Below are 14,988 nucleotides of genomic sequence, written 5' to 3' on the forward strand. Positions count from 1 at the left end.
CGGGGTGGATTATGGTGGAGGGGGGCACCGCACACGGCTGGGAGGGATCAATGATCAACTTGTGTGTTCTAGGGTGCCCCCTGCCCCCGTATATAAAGGAGCAAAGGGGGAGGCCGGCCGGCCCTGTAGGGCGCGCCAGGAGGAGGATTCCTCCTCCTAGTAGGAGTAGGACTCCCCTCTTTCCTACTCCTACTAGGAGGGGGAAAGGAAGGGGAGAAGGAGAAGGAAAGGGAGGCGCCGCCCCCCCCCCCCTGCCTAGTCCAATTCGGACCAGAGGGGAAGGGGGCGCGGCCTGCCCTGGCCGGCCCCTCTCTCTCCACTAGGGCCCAACAAGGACCATTAACCCCCGGGGGGTTCCGGTAACCCCTCCAGCACTCCGGTAAAATCCCGATTTCACCCAGAACTCTTCCGATGTCCAAATGTAGGCTTCCAATATATCAATCTTTATGTCTCGACCATTTCGAGACTCCTCGTCATGTCCATGATCATATCCGGGACTCCAAACTATCTTCGGTACATCAAAACATATAAACTCATAATACTGATCGTCACAGAACTTTAAGCGTGCGGACCCTACGGGTTCGAGAACTATGTAGACATGACCGAGACACGTCTCCGGTCAATAACCAATAGCGGAACCTAGATGCTCATATTGGTTCCTACGTATTCTACGAAGATCTTTATCGGTCAAACCGCATAACAACATACGTTGTTCCCTTTGTCATCGGTATGTTACTTGCTCGAGATTCGATCGTCGGTATCTCAATACCTAGCTCAATCTCGTTACTAGCAAGTCTCTTTACTCGTTCCGTAATGCATCATCCCGCGACTAACTCATTAGTCACATTGCTTGCAAGGCTTATAGTGATGTGCATTACCGAGAGGGCCCAGAGATACCTCTCTGACAATCGGAGTGACAAATCCTATTCTTGATCTATGCCAACTCCACGAACACCATCAGAGACACCTATAGAGCACCTTTATAATCACCCAGTTACGTTGTGACGTTTGGTAGCACACAAAGTGTTCCTCCGGTATTCGGGAGTTGTATAATCTCATAGTCATAGGAACATGTATAAGTCATGAAGAAAGCAATAGCAGTAAACTAAACGATCAAGTGCTAAGCTAACGGAATGGGTCAAGCCAATCAGATCATTCTCCTAATGATGTGATCCCGTTAATCAAATGACAACTCATGTCTATGGTTAGGAAACTCAACCATCTTTGATCAACGAGCTAGTCAAGTAGAGGCATACTAGTGACACTATGTTTGTCTATGTATTCACACATGTATTATGTTTCCGGTTAATACAATTCTAGCATGAATAATAAACATTTATCATGATATGAGGAAATAAATAATAACTTTATCATTGCCTCTAGGGCATATTTCCTTCACATAATTACTATTTGCAACAATAAGAACATCATTAATCCTTCCCATAGATTTCTTAATAGTGGAATCCGCGAGATGCAAATTTAAAGAACAATCATCCAATTCGTGGAAACCTAACACATCACAGAAAGTTTTTGGAATTGTGGAAACACTAGCACCCAAATGACACAAAGAATGTCACTCATAATCTTTAATATTAATCTTAATAGTAGGTTCCCACTCATCATAAAGTTTTATAGGGACAGAAACTTTCAATTCAAGCTTTCCCTCAAAAGTTTTCATCAAAGTATCAATGATATGTTTAGTAAAATCTTTGTTTTTATTATAAGCATGAGGAGAATTCAACATGGATTGCAACAAGGAAATACAATCTATCAAAGAACAATTATCATAATTAATGTCCTTGAAATCCAAAAGAGTGGGTTCATTGCTACTTAAAGTTTTGACCTCTCCAATCCCACTTTTATCAATTTTTGCATCAACATCTATAAAACTCCGAATCATTGGGACACCTTCTAATTAAAGTTGACTCATCTCCAGTCTCATCTTTATCAAGATTTATTTTAGAAAACAAAGACTCAATAGGAGTCACATCAATAACTTTGAGATCTTCATCATTATTTTCACAAAACTCCGGCTTAGTGGCCACCTTATTTACCAAAGTGGTTTGTTTATCAAAAATTTAGCAAACTAAATTTTCAAGATGAGCAAATTGGGAATTAAGACCATATAATTCCTTAGACATATCATCGAGCTCTTTATTCATATACTCCATAAAAGCTTTCTGCTCCTTGAGCTTGTTTCTAAAGAAGCTATTATGCTCAAATTGTAAGGACATGAAGCTCCTAGTATTATTTTCAATTTCTTCCAACTTCCTATAGTAAGGATCAAAGTTCTCGGGTTGAGCCATAGAGAAAGGCTAACACACGAGCAAACAAAAAGCAAACGAAAAAGACGAACGGAAGAAGGGTGAATAAAAAGGCAAATCTTTTCGAAAATCGTTTTAGAAGTGGGGGAAGAGGAAAACGAGAGGCAAATGGCGAATAATGTAATGCAAGAGATGAGAGTTTTATTACGGGTAATTGGTATGCTCGACGTAGATCCTTCCTACAACGAAGCTAGAGATTGGAAAGTCGATGAGAGACTAGTCTTGACTTGGCATAGATCTCCCCGGCAACGGCGCCAGAAATTTTCCCTGCTACTTCTTGAGCTTGCGTTGCTTTTTTCCTTGAAGAGGAAAGGGTGACGCGACACAGTAGAGGTAAGAATTTCCCTCAGTTAAGAAACAAGGTACCAATCCAGTAGGAGAAGAACGCGCAAAATAGTAAATCACCAATACCTGCACAAACAATCAAACACTTGCACCCAACGCGATAAAGGGGTTGTCAATCCCTTCGCGGTCACTTGCAAAGGTGAGATCTGATAGAGATAGATAAAAGTCAAAATATTTTTGGTTTTTTTTGGTATATAGATCTGAAAATAAAAGATTGCAAAATAGTAGATCGGAAAGTAATATGATGAAAAATAGACCCGGGGGCCTTAGGTTTCACTTGAGGCTTCTCTCATGAAGGCAAATAATACGGTGGGTGAAAAAATTACTATTGTGCAATTGATAGAAAAGCGCAAAGTTATGACGATATCCAAGGCAATTATTATGCATATAGGCATCACGTCTATGTCAAGTAAAACGACTCCTACCTCCATCTACTACTATTACTACACACATCGACCGCTATCCAGCATGCATCTAGAGTATTAAGTTCATAAAGAACGGAGTAACGCCTTAAGTAAGATGACATGATGTAGAGGAATTAACTCAAGAAATATGATGAAAACCCCATCTTTACTCTTGGCTCTTGACAATACATCACAAATGCCATTCCATGGCAAAAATGATAATTTTTCATTTCACTTTTGCCACTCTTAGCTTTTGACAATGTACCATAATTGCCACTCTGAAAATTTTGATTTTGCCACGGAATGGCAAAAGTGATATATTGTCAAAAGCTAAGAGTGGCAAAAGTGAAATGTTAAATTCTAGAGTGGCATAAGCAAAGTTGGCAAAAACTAGAGTGGCAAAAACAAAGTTTTCCCATCTTTTTATCCTTGACGACAATAATGCAATACGTGTCTCGCTACCCCTACTTTCTCACTGGGTGAAATCACGCAAGATTGAACCCAAAGCTAAGCACCTCTCCCATTGCAAGAAAAACCAATCTAGTTGGCCAAACCAAACCGATAATTCGAAGAGAAATAAAAAGATATTAAATCATGCATAAAAGAATTCAGAGAAGATTTAAATAATATTCATAGATAAGCTGATCATAAATCCACAATTCATCGGATCTTGACAAACACACCGCAAAAGAAGATTACATCGGATAGATCTCCAAGAACATCGAGGAGAACGTGGTATTGAGAATCAAAGAGAGAGAAGAAACCATCTAACTACTAGCTATGGACCCGTAGGTCTGAGGTAAACTACTCACGCTTCATCAGAAGGGCAATAGAGTTGATGTAGAAGCCCTCCGTGATCGATTCCCCCTCCGGCATGGTGCCGAAAAAGGGCCCAAGATGGGATCTCACGGGAACATAAGGTTGCGGCGGTGGAAAAGTGTTTTCGTGGATGCCTCTAGTGGTTCTGGAATATATGTGAAAATATATAGGAGAAAGATCTAGGTCAGGGGAGTCCCGAGGGGCCCACAATGTAGGGGGCGCCCCCCTCCCTAGGGCGCGCCCTCCACCCTTGCCGCTGCCTCGTGGCTCTTCTGACTTGGACTCCAAGTCCCCTGGGTGTCTTCTTGTCCAAGAAAAATCATCGTCAAGTTTTATTCCGTTTGGTATTCCTTTTCTGCGAGGCTCAAAAACAAGGAAAAAATAGAAACTGGCATTGGGCTCTAGGTTAATAGTTAGTCCCAGAAATAATATAAAATAGCATATTAATGCATATAAAACATCAAAAACAGATAATATAATAGCATGGAACAATAAAAAATTATAGATACGTTGGAGACGTATCACCCTCCTATATTTCTTTTGCCAACTCCGTAAAGAATTTGTAGTTGCCCTCCATGCAAAGTTGCGGACTGTAGGTTGAACATTAGTCAGCCAAATTAACTTGCAGCAAGAGCGTGCTCCTTCTATCCTAGTGCTTGAACCGGTAGTAGTGCTCCTGTGAGCATCATCAAAAGCAAATTGATAGGCACACTTCACACTGCACGGTCCCTACTTCCCGGGACCACAACCCAGGATGTCATCTTCCAAACGTGGTGAGGCACAAATTTTAACAATCTCGGACACATGAGCAGGCAAGAAATATTCATGTAGCAGCCCAAAGTTCCATGCCGCATTATCATTAAGCAGCTCCGACTTGAATCTGATACGGCATCGTCACAGAAGTGTTATGGGCTTACAAAAGTATGGCTGGGGAATCCAATTCTCGCGCCAGAATTGAATACTTCTGACATCCCCAACTCTCCATAACAGTCCCTTTTTCAGAAGTTCCAACCCGTAGCTGATTACTTGCCACAATGACGAAGCATTACCTGAAAAGACTATGTCCCCAAGCTTTCCTTGAGGGTAGTACCTGGTCTTAAGTACTTGTGTGCATAAACACTCTGGCCTAATGATCAACCGCCAAGCCTGCCGTGCTAGTAATGCTTTACTGGAAAGGTACCACATCTATTCTTTGGTTGCATCACATCAGCCCAAGCACGCTAATGAACTTTCCATTTTCCTTTAGATGAGCCCCAATAAAAGCTCCTCGCCATCCTAGTGAGCTCATCACAAACCGAGAAGGGTAGTTTGAACACGCTCGTAATGTAAGTGGGTGGTGCTTGCGCTATAGATTTGATGAGCGTCTCTCTACCAGGCTGAGCGAGGTGTCCACCTCCCCAGTGTATAAGGCGCTTTGTAAAGCTCATCTGTAAATTTTAGAAGCGTCCCTTTGACATACAACCATCTGGAGTCAGAAGAACCAAATACTTCTCCTAAAAAATAGTACTAGTAACTTTCAGCACCTCGCGAACATCCTCATGTGCTGCAACTAGACAAGATCTACCAAACAAGATGGAACACTTACTAAAACTCAAACTTTGCCCAGTTAAATTGCTATATAAGTCCAAGGCATACTTAACCTTCTTAGCCTGAGCACGTGTGGCTTCAAAAAAATAGCATAGTGCCATCTGCGAACAAAATATGTGAAATACCCGACACTCTTCTGCATATTTTAATAGGAGTGATATCTCCTGCAACCACACCATGTTTGAGAATTGCAGATAATCCATTAGCCATGAAAATAAACAAAAAGGAAGATAGAAGGGTCCCCTTGTCGTAGACCACGCGACGGTGCAAATGAGTCCAAGAGAGTTCCATTTGATTTGACAGAATACCTCATCGATGTGACACAAGACATTATCCAGTCCACCCAACATTGAGAGAAACCCAGCTTTTGCATCACCTGAACACCCAATCTACCATGTCACAAGCCTTGGACAAATCAAGCTTATAGGCACAAAAACTCTTTGTTGGGTCCTTCTCTTGTTTGATATGATGAATGCATTGGAAAGAAACAAGAGCATTATCTGTGATCAACCTTCCAGGAATAAAAGCACTCTGCCTAGAGAGATAATGTCATCCAATAATGGCCTCAACCGATTGACCAAGCATTTACAGAAAACCTTATATATGACATTATATAAGGAAGCTAGTAGGTGATAATCAGTCAAACTTACAGGATTAGTAATTTTAGGAATAAGAACGATGGAAGTAGAATTTACCCCTTCTGTCGTGGAATTGTCACGGCAGATGTCCTCGAACTAGGACTTAGTCGTGGAGCCATCGCAACTAGGAAGCTTGAAGGGGTTAAGTGGGACAAGGAACACGAGGGTTTATACTGGTTCGGCCCCTTACGGTGAATGTAAAAGCCTACGTCCAGTTTGAGGTGGTATTGATTAGGGTTTCGATGACCAGGGGGCTAAACAGCTATGCCTGGCTCTCGATGAGATCTTTCTCCTCCCTAAACCGCTGCCGGGTCATCCCTTTATATAGGGAGGCTGATGCCCAGCAGCTCTCAGAGTCCCGGCCGGCTCATAAGAGTGTCCGGCTCGGACTCTCAACTATTCTTGCCTTACACTACAAGTTCTACCATGATAATGATTGTAACTACGGGCCTCAAGCCATATCCGGGTCTTAAGCCCATCTTTGGCCCACCGTCTTCAAGCTTGGCGCCGGGCTTCTGGCAGTGACCATATGAGTAACTCGGCCCCTCCTGGCGGGTGACTCTAAGGTCTATATCCTCAACATTAGGCCCCAGATTGATTTGAGCCGGCTCATGTCAATCTTCAATTCTTTCGACAGAAAAATCTCCGGCTTACCATTTGTGTGAAGGCCATAACCCGGCGTGACGTCATTCTCTGGACTCCGGGTAATCCGCCGTGACGTCATCTTCCATTAAGCCCGTTTTTTACTCCACCAGATCCGCAATGGATCTTATCTTTACTGCCATCCCGAAGATCGAGGCGTTTCATGGGGAGATAACCACGCCATGGTCTCCTCGATTCTCGCGCCCACTTATGAACTTGCCCTTATAAATAGGCCGGCCCGACGGGCCTTCAGCCACTCCTCTCTTCTTCGTCATCTTCCTCGCGCCACTGCTCCCCTGCTCGAGCTCTGCTGCCGCCGTCGCGGGTCTTCTCGCCGTCACCAACTCAGGCCGCTGCATCACCCTGATTTGACCAGAGAAACGCGACGACCTCCGCGACTCACATGTCTCTGTAAGTCCTGCTTGCCCTGTAGATCTACCGTAGGGTTCGTCCGTGTTCTTCGTGTTCTTCGCCGTCGCCCACGACCCCTTAGTAGTTTTCATTTTTACTGCCTATTTTTGATCTTAGTATAGTATAGAACTAATGCGGCGGCTGTTTAGTACTCATTTCAAATGCCAGTAGGTCTCTTTTCACTGCACAGAGGCCTCGTTCAAGCTCAAGAACTCCCCTGCGTCTGTTTTTAGGTCTAGAAACCTTTCTTTTGCCCGACCATTTTGATCCAAAATATTTACCGCAATGTGTGAAACCTGTTTTCACCACACTTAGTAAAAAACTGCACTCATGGAGTCATGGCGGGTTACATTTCCGGTTTAAAGAAACCACGCGCCGTAGAATCTTCCGACTCAAAGGAGATCATGCGCCATAAAATTTTCCGGCTTATCTGTGATAGGGCCGTAGACAATCGAATTACTCTCCATACTTCAGGCGGCTTAAATAGCCTGGCGCACTTAGATATATGCCATTAGTCCCCTCCGTAAGCCGCCACTTAACACTGAACTACAACTTTCCTCCGGCTTATACTTAAACCGGACGTTTCCTTTCATCATAGGCTGCCGACTTTCACCATGCCTCCCAAAGCTCCTAAAGCCTCCATCACTTGCAATTGGATGAGGTCCAATGTCACCAACGAGACGCTAGCAGATTTTGTCAAGTCAGGCTACCTGCCCAAGAAGGATGTCATGTCCTACCGTGCCCCTGACCCGTCAGAGGAGAGACCATAGCCAAGGGACGGGGAGGTGGTTATTTTTGTGGATCACATGAGCCGGGGCTTCGCACCGCCCGGCTCAAAGTTTTTTAGAGACGTGCTGAACTTCTTTGACCTGCGGCCACAAGATATAGGACCCAACTCAGTGTCCAACATCTGCAACTTCCAAGTGTTCTGCGAGGTCTATCTTGGAGAGGAGCCCAGCCTGCTGCTCTTCAGAGAGCTTTTTTACTTGAACCGCCAGAACGAGTGCGCCAACGGGCCAAGTTTGGAGCTAGGCTGCATCTCCATCCAGAGCCGCCGAGTCACCCAAAGGACTGGAATATGACTTGGTTCTATTGCCAAGACACGTCACCGGCTGACGAGAGCCCGCTGCCCGTCTTTTGCCCTTCACGTCTGGAGCCGACTCACCCGTTGTCTGACAAGTTGACTCAGGCGGAACGCCAACCTCTGCTCCCCACCATCAACAAGATCAAAGCTCTCTTGGGCAATGGTCTTAATGGAATCGATCTGGTCCGGGTCTGGATCTCCTGGCGGGTGATCCCATTGAGCCGCCGCCCCGGCTTAATGTGCGAGTACACGGGCCGAAAGGATGACCCCCAGAGGCACAGCCGCAACGATCTTCCTGAAGATGTTGCAGAGGAGATGACTAAGGCTCTCTTAAACGAGAGCCTGGCAGACTGCGGGAGGACCGGGTTAGCCCCCTTCTGCAAGACCAACCCAGCCCCAGCGGTAAGCCGCTGATCTAAACATCTTATCTTCTTCTGTATATAATTTTCATCTGAATCTTTTTAAGAAATCGTCATTGTATTTTTCAGGCTGATGACAAGTTCTGGCGGGCAAATATGACCATGAGGCGGCCAAGAAGGCCAGAAAGGCGAAGAAAGCCGCCAAGAAAGCCGCTCCCCGCAAGAAGGGAAGTAGGCCGACTGCTTCGGAGCTGATGCAACTAAGCGACAGCTCCGAGTCAGAGGTAACCCCTGAACCTATAAGCTCTTTGTTATGTTTATTGTTTATTTCTGTCCGCCTTACCAACACTTGTTCATCAACAGGATGACACCGGAGCCAGTAACCCGGTGGTTGAAGAGGTAATGTCACTTTCCTCCGACTCGGAGCCCTTGCCAAGGCTGAAAGTCCGAAGGGTAACCCGGAAAGTAAGCTTTTCCAATCCTTTAGCTTATCAAGATCCTCAATTTATTTTGAAGCGACAGGTTCATGAAAGTCGGCGGCACACCCGGACCGACAAAAACACCGACCTCTCCTCCGGGTTACCTGACGCATCGAGGAAACGCCGGACCGAGGTGATCTCAAAATTGTACCCTTTTCATCCTTTGGCAGGTGTTATACGTCAACCGCTCAACTCTTCTGACTCAAATTATCAGGAAACCTCCCCCTCTTCTGGCGACTCTATGCAGTCAAGCCTGCCGGCTTTCAAGACCGCGCCCGGGTAATGATAATCACCTCATGTTGTACTTTATTTTTACTTACACTATTGTGCTTATCCTCTCTGTCTTTTCAGTGCCCAGGCCAAGCTTACCAAGAGGGCGAAGAAGACCAAGCCGGTCGAAGAGCCGGAGTTGCCTGAGCCGGAGGTAGCAGGTCAAGAACCGCCAGCTGCCTCCGCTCCCGAAGCCACCGCTCCAACCGCCAAGGCAACTGCAGAAGCTTCTGCTAACCCGGAGGCCTCCAGCTCGGCTCAACCAGCAGATGACCCGGACGTGGTAATCACCCGGACGGAGTTTGTTGAGCCGGGGAGACCTACTGCACTGGCCAAGTGCTCCGCCAAAGGGGAGCTGCTAGAGTCCCGCCGGGTTAACCTGTACCTCACCGACTACGCCAATCTGACCATTGGAGAGGTCGTCTACGGCTTCGTCAGCCAAGTGCACAAGAGCCGGGACGCAGAGATTGCCATGGTGAACCAGATCCAGCAGAAATCTGAGGTACTATTCTTCTGTCCTCTTACTTACTACATAGTTACCTTTACCATGCTAGCCCCCAAGTCGACGACTTATGATTGAATATGTTGTAGACTTAGGTTCCGGCTTACTCAATTAAACCGGCAGTTTGTAGATAGAAACGTTCAATATGCATTAGCCCCCAAGTGCCAAGTGTCTTTGCTTGGAAAACGCTTGGGACTTTAAATTTGCATAGTAACCGTTCATGCCACAACCCGGAAATTTATGCAGGCTGCCGGCAAGAAGTTTGAGGCTGACATCTCTGATCTCAAGAACCGGCTGAAGATGCAAGAAATGGAGACCCGGAAGGCAAATGCCAAATTTGTGTCCAGCATCGCCGCTCAAGAAAAGCTGAAGACCGAATTTGATGCTGAACGGAAAGCATGGGCCGAAGAGAAGGCCGCGCTGGTGAACCAGGCCGAACAGGCGGAGAAGGCCCTGTCAGAGAAGACGGCCGAACTCTCCGGCTTAAAGCGCCAAGTGTCTCAGATGGTTGCTGCAATCTTCGGTAAGTCATCCGCCGGCTTTCATCCAGTTTAAAATTTTGATGCCTCATAACTCACCCTTGTCCGCGGCTTATCCTGTTCTGTGAAACAGGTCCCAGAAGTTCCAACCTCAACCAGAGTGTGGTAACCAAGCTAAAGGCCGTGTACACCCTGGTGGAGCAACTCTACACCGGGTCACAGCGTGCCTTGGCTGTGGTGGCCCTATCCAACGAGGTGCCGACTCACCTGGCGGAGGTTCTTTGCCGGCTCGCCGTTCTACCTCAACGTATCCAAGAGCTGCGATGGGCCTCTGCAAGAGCCGGAGCGATCGCCGCGCTGAGTCGGGCCAAGGCTTTCCTGCCCGAGTTAGACCCGGCAGACATCGCCCTCGGCTATCCAAGTCTGAAGGAAGATGGCACAGCCTTCGACCAAAGGGACTTCGCCGCCTGCGTGAAGGTCGTGCGCCCGGTGGCCACTCTCATTGGAAACGACACAGACCTGACCAAGTACCAGCCGGGTTACAACACGGAAAATCAGAGGATCCCGACCCCGCGCTATGAAGCCCTCAGCTTAATCCCGCCGGCTCGTCAGCACACCTTCGCCCTGAAGATTGACCCGGCGGGGTTAATTGACGAGGAAGCTCAGTTCGAAGCTCTGAGCGACATCGACTGGAAGTCATCAACTTTCCAGGTCTTGGGAACAGCCAGAGGAGAAGAGAGGGATGAGCCGGAGACATCAACCCAGCAGGCATCTTAACTCGGCAGGCGGCTTATAAAACAATGCTCCACCCTTTTGGACTCGATGAGTCTTGTAATAGAATAGGTTCAACACTTTAACTATGTCGTGCCATCGCGCACGTATTGAATGCTGAATCCTTATGAAAGTTGCTTCCTTATATGTCTCCGAGTCATAATTGATCATTCATTGTCCTTAAGCTCAAGAATAGTTGCCTTTAATCATCCTGCATAAAGGACAAAACACAAGTCTCTAGGCGGCTTACCGCACTGAGAATCATAAGCTTGAGATATATAACCCGGAATATGACTCAAAAAAGACTATCCCTCAATTATGTCCTCAATACAGCCGCGATAACACACTTAGCGGTCTGCAAGCATACTTCCGGTTTAGAGAACCCGGGTAATAAGGTTGGTACCTTAATTCCGATTTACCTGTCTTAATAGTTAACACTGTAAATCAACGTTAAGCCGGCAAAGTGAGACCCGGCCGTATACACTTTGAAATATTCAGAAGAAACTTGTTGTAGAGCAGAAGAACTTAGGGGCTTCCAGTTCGAATACGACCAGAGACCCGGCCCAAAGGGGTTATGCTAGGATTCGAATGCGATCATATAGCCCCCCGTGGGTGTGGCGATGCCAATCAAGAGGGTACCGACAGCTATGTTCTCTTTGGTTCGAATACGACCCATGTTTGAACAGGAAGCCCCCAAGTGACTTTAAGAATTGTTTAACGACGCTGATTCGAATACGATCCATGTCGGTTCCCAAAGGGGTTAAACTAAGATTCAAATATGATCAAAGAAAACTCCCCAATGAGCTCGGCACTTTGCCAATCAAATGGGTATCGACAGCTATGTTCTCTTTGGTTCGAATACGACCTATGTTTGAACAGGAAGCCCCCAAGTGACCTTATTGCCTACGGCTAGATTCGAATACGATCATAAGCCGGATCCTCCTTCAAGTTATCATGTAATATTGCAATGAAAACAACACGTGCACATTTGGAGGAGAAAAAAGGACAGAGGTCCTGCTTTATTGCTTATTACAATATATACATGGCTTAGAGAAATATGTACATCATGAGAGCCGGTGGCTCAAGTGTAGTAAGGCCGAAGCTGAGCTATGTTCCACGGCCGACGGGTTTCTTCCTCCAACTTACGTGAATCTTTGTGCTCCCGAATGTCAATGAGGTAATATGACCCGTTGTGCAAATTCTTGCTGACCACAAAGGGCCCTTCCCAAGGCGGGGATAACTTGTGTGCATCTGTTTGATCTTGGATGAGCCGGAGCACCAGATCGCCTTCCTGGAAGACCCGGGATTTAACCCGTCGACTATGATAACGGCGCAGGTCTTGTTGATAAATCGCTGAACGAGCTGTGGCCACATCACGTTGTTCGTCCAACAAGTCAAGAGCATCTTGGCGCGCCTGTTCATTGTCCGCCTCAACATAAGCCTCCACTCGAGGCGAGTCATGACGGATGTCACTGGGGAGGACTGCTTCTGCTCCATAAACCATGAAGAAAGGCGTAAAGCCTGTAGACCTGTTAGGAGTAGTGTTGATGCTCCATAGCACAGAGGGCAACTCCTCCACCCAACAACCTGGCATCCGTTGCAAAGGGACCAAAAGCCGGGGCTTGATGCCCTTCAGAATCTCCTGATTAGCTCTCTCTGCCTGACCATTGGATTGAGGATGAGCCACCGAGGAAACATCAAGTCGGATATGCTCTCGTTGACAAAACTCCTCAATGGCGCCTTTGGATAAATTGGTGCCATTGTCAGTTATAATGCTGTGTGGAAAACCAAAGCGAAAGATCACCTTTTTCATAAACTGAACCGCCGTGGCTGCATCACACTTGCTAACTGGCTCCGCTTCAACCCACTTGGTAAACTTGTCAACTGCCACCAAAAGGTGGGTCTTCTTATCCTTGGACCTTTTGAAAGGCCCAACCATATCAAGCCCCCAGACCGCAAAGGGCCAAGTAATTGGGATCATCCTCAGCTCTTGAGCCGGTACATGAGCCCGTCGCGAGAACCTTTGGCAACCATCACACTTACTGACCAAGTCCTCTGCATCAGCATGAGCCGTCAACCAATAAAAACCATGACGAAAAGCCTTGGTCACAAGAGACTTTGAGCCGGCGTGATGGCCACAATCCCCTTCATGGATCTCATGCAAGATCTCTTGACCTTCCTCAGGGGAAACACAACGCTGAAACGCTCACGTAACACTGCGGTGATGCAACTCACCATTGATAACAATCATTGACTTAGCCCGCCGGGTTATTTGTCTGGCCAAAGTTTCATCCTCAGGCAACTCTCCCCGGGTCATGTAAGCCAGATAAGGTGCTGTCCAGCCCGGGATGATGTGGAGAGCCGCCACCAGTCGTGCCTCCGGGTCAGGGACAGCCAAGTCTTCCTCTGTAGGTAACTTAACAGAAGGGTTATATAGGACATCCAAGAAAGTATTAGGCGGCACCGGCTTTCGCTGAGAGCCCAGCCGGCTTAGGGCATCAGCCGCCTCGTTCTTCCTGCGATCAATGTGCTCTACTTGGTAGCCCTGAAAGTGCCCAGCAATGGTATCAACCTCGCGACGATAAGCCGCCATGAGAGGGTCCTTAGAGTCCCACTTGCCGGATACTTGTTGAGCCACCAAGTATGAATCGCCGAAGCACCTTACCCGGCTCAAGCTCATCTCTTTAGCCATCCGAAGACCATGGAGCAAGGCCTCGTACTCAGCCGCGTTGTTAGTGCAAGGAAACAGCAATTGTAGCACATAATGGAACTTGTCACCTTTAGGGGAAGCCAACACGACTCCAGCCCCCGAGCCCTCCAACTGCCTGGACCCATCAAAGTGAATAGTCCAATATGTGTTATCCGGCTTCTGCTCGGGCACTTGTGACTCTGTCCAGTCATTGATGAAATCCACCAAGGCCTGAGATTTAACAGTAGTGCGTGGCACGTATTTCAGACCATGGGGTCCGAGCTCTATGGCCCACTTAGCCACTCTCCCTGTGGCCTCTCTGTTTTGAATGATATCACCAAGAGGGGCAGAACTGACCACAGTGATGGGATGACCCTGAAAATAATGCTTAAGTTTCCGGCTCGCCATGAACACACCATAAACAAGCTTCTGCCAATGCGGATACCGCTGCTTGGACTCAATGAGCACTTCGCTGACATAATAAACCGGCCGCTGAACCGGATGCTCCTTACCCTCCTCCTTGCGCTCCACCACCATAGCCACACTGACGGCTCGTGCGTTCGCCGCCACATACAGTAATAAGGGCTCCTTATCAATCGGAGCAGCAAGGACGGGGGGCTCTGCCAGCTGCTTCTTCAAATCCTCAAAAGCAGTATTAGCTGCATCATTCCAGACGAAGTTATCAGTTTCTTCATCAACTGATATAATGGCATGGCCTTCTCACCCAAACGGCTTATAAACCGGCTTAAAGCAGCGATGCGACCTGCCAAGCGCTGAACATCATTTATACACGCCGGCTTAGCCAGGGAGGTGATGGCCTTGATCTTCTCCGGGTTAGCTTCAATGCCTCTGTCAGAAACCAAGAAACCCAAGAGTTTGCCTACAGGAACACCAAAAACACACTTGGCCGGGTTAAGCATCATCTTGTAAACCCGGAGATTATCAAAGGTTTCTCTCAAATCATCTATCAGGGTTTCCTCTTTTATAGATTTAACCACAATATCGTCCACATAAGCATGAACATTGCGCCCAATCTGTTTATGAAGACAGTTCTGCACGCAACGCTGATAAGTCGCCTGTGCACACTTGAGTCCAAAGGGCATGGACACATAGCAGAAGGCTCCAAAGGGAGTGATGAACGCCGTCTTCTCCTGGTCCTTAACTGCCATTTTAATCTGATGATAT

Source organism: Triticum aestivum, chromosome 7D, assembly GCF_018294505.1.
Source record: "Triticum aestivum cultivar Chinese Spring chromosome 7D, IWGSC CS RefSeq v2.1, whole genome shotgun sequence".
NCBI lineage: Eukaryota > Viridiplantae > Streptophyta > Magnoliopsida > Poales > Poaceae > Triticum > Triticum aestivum.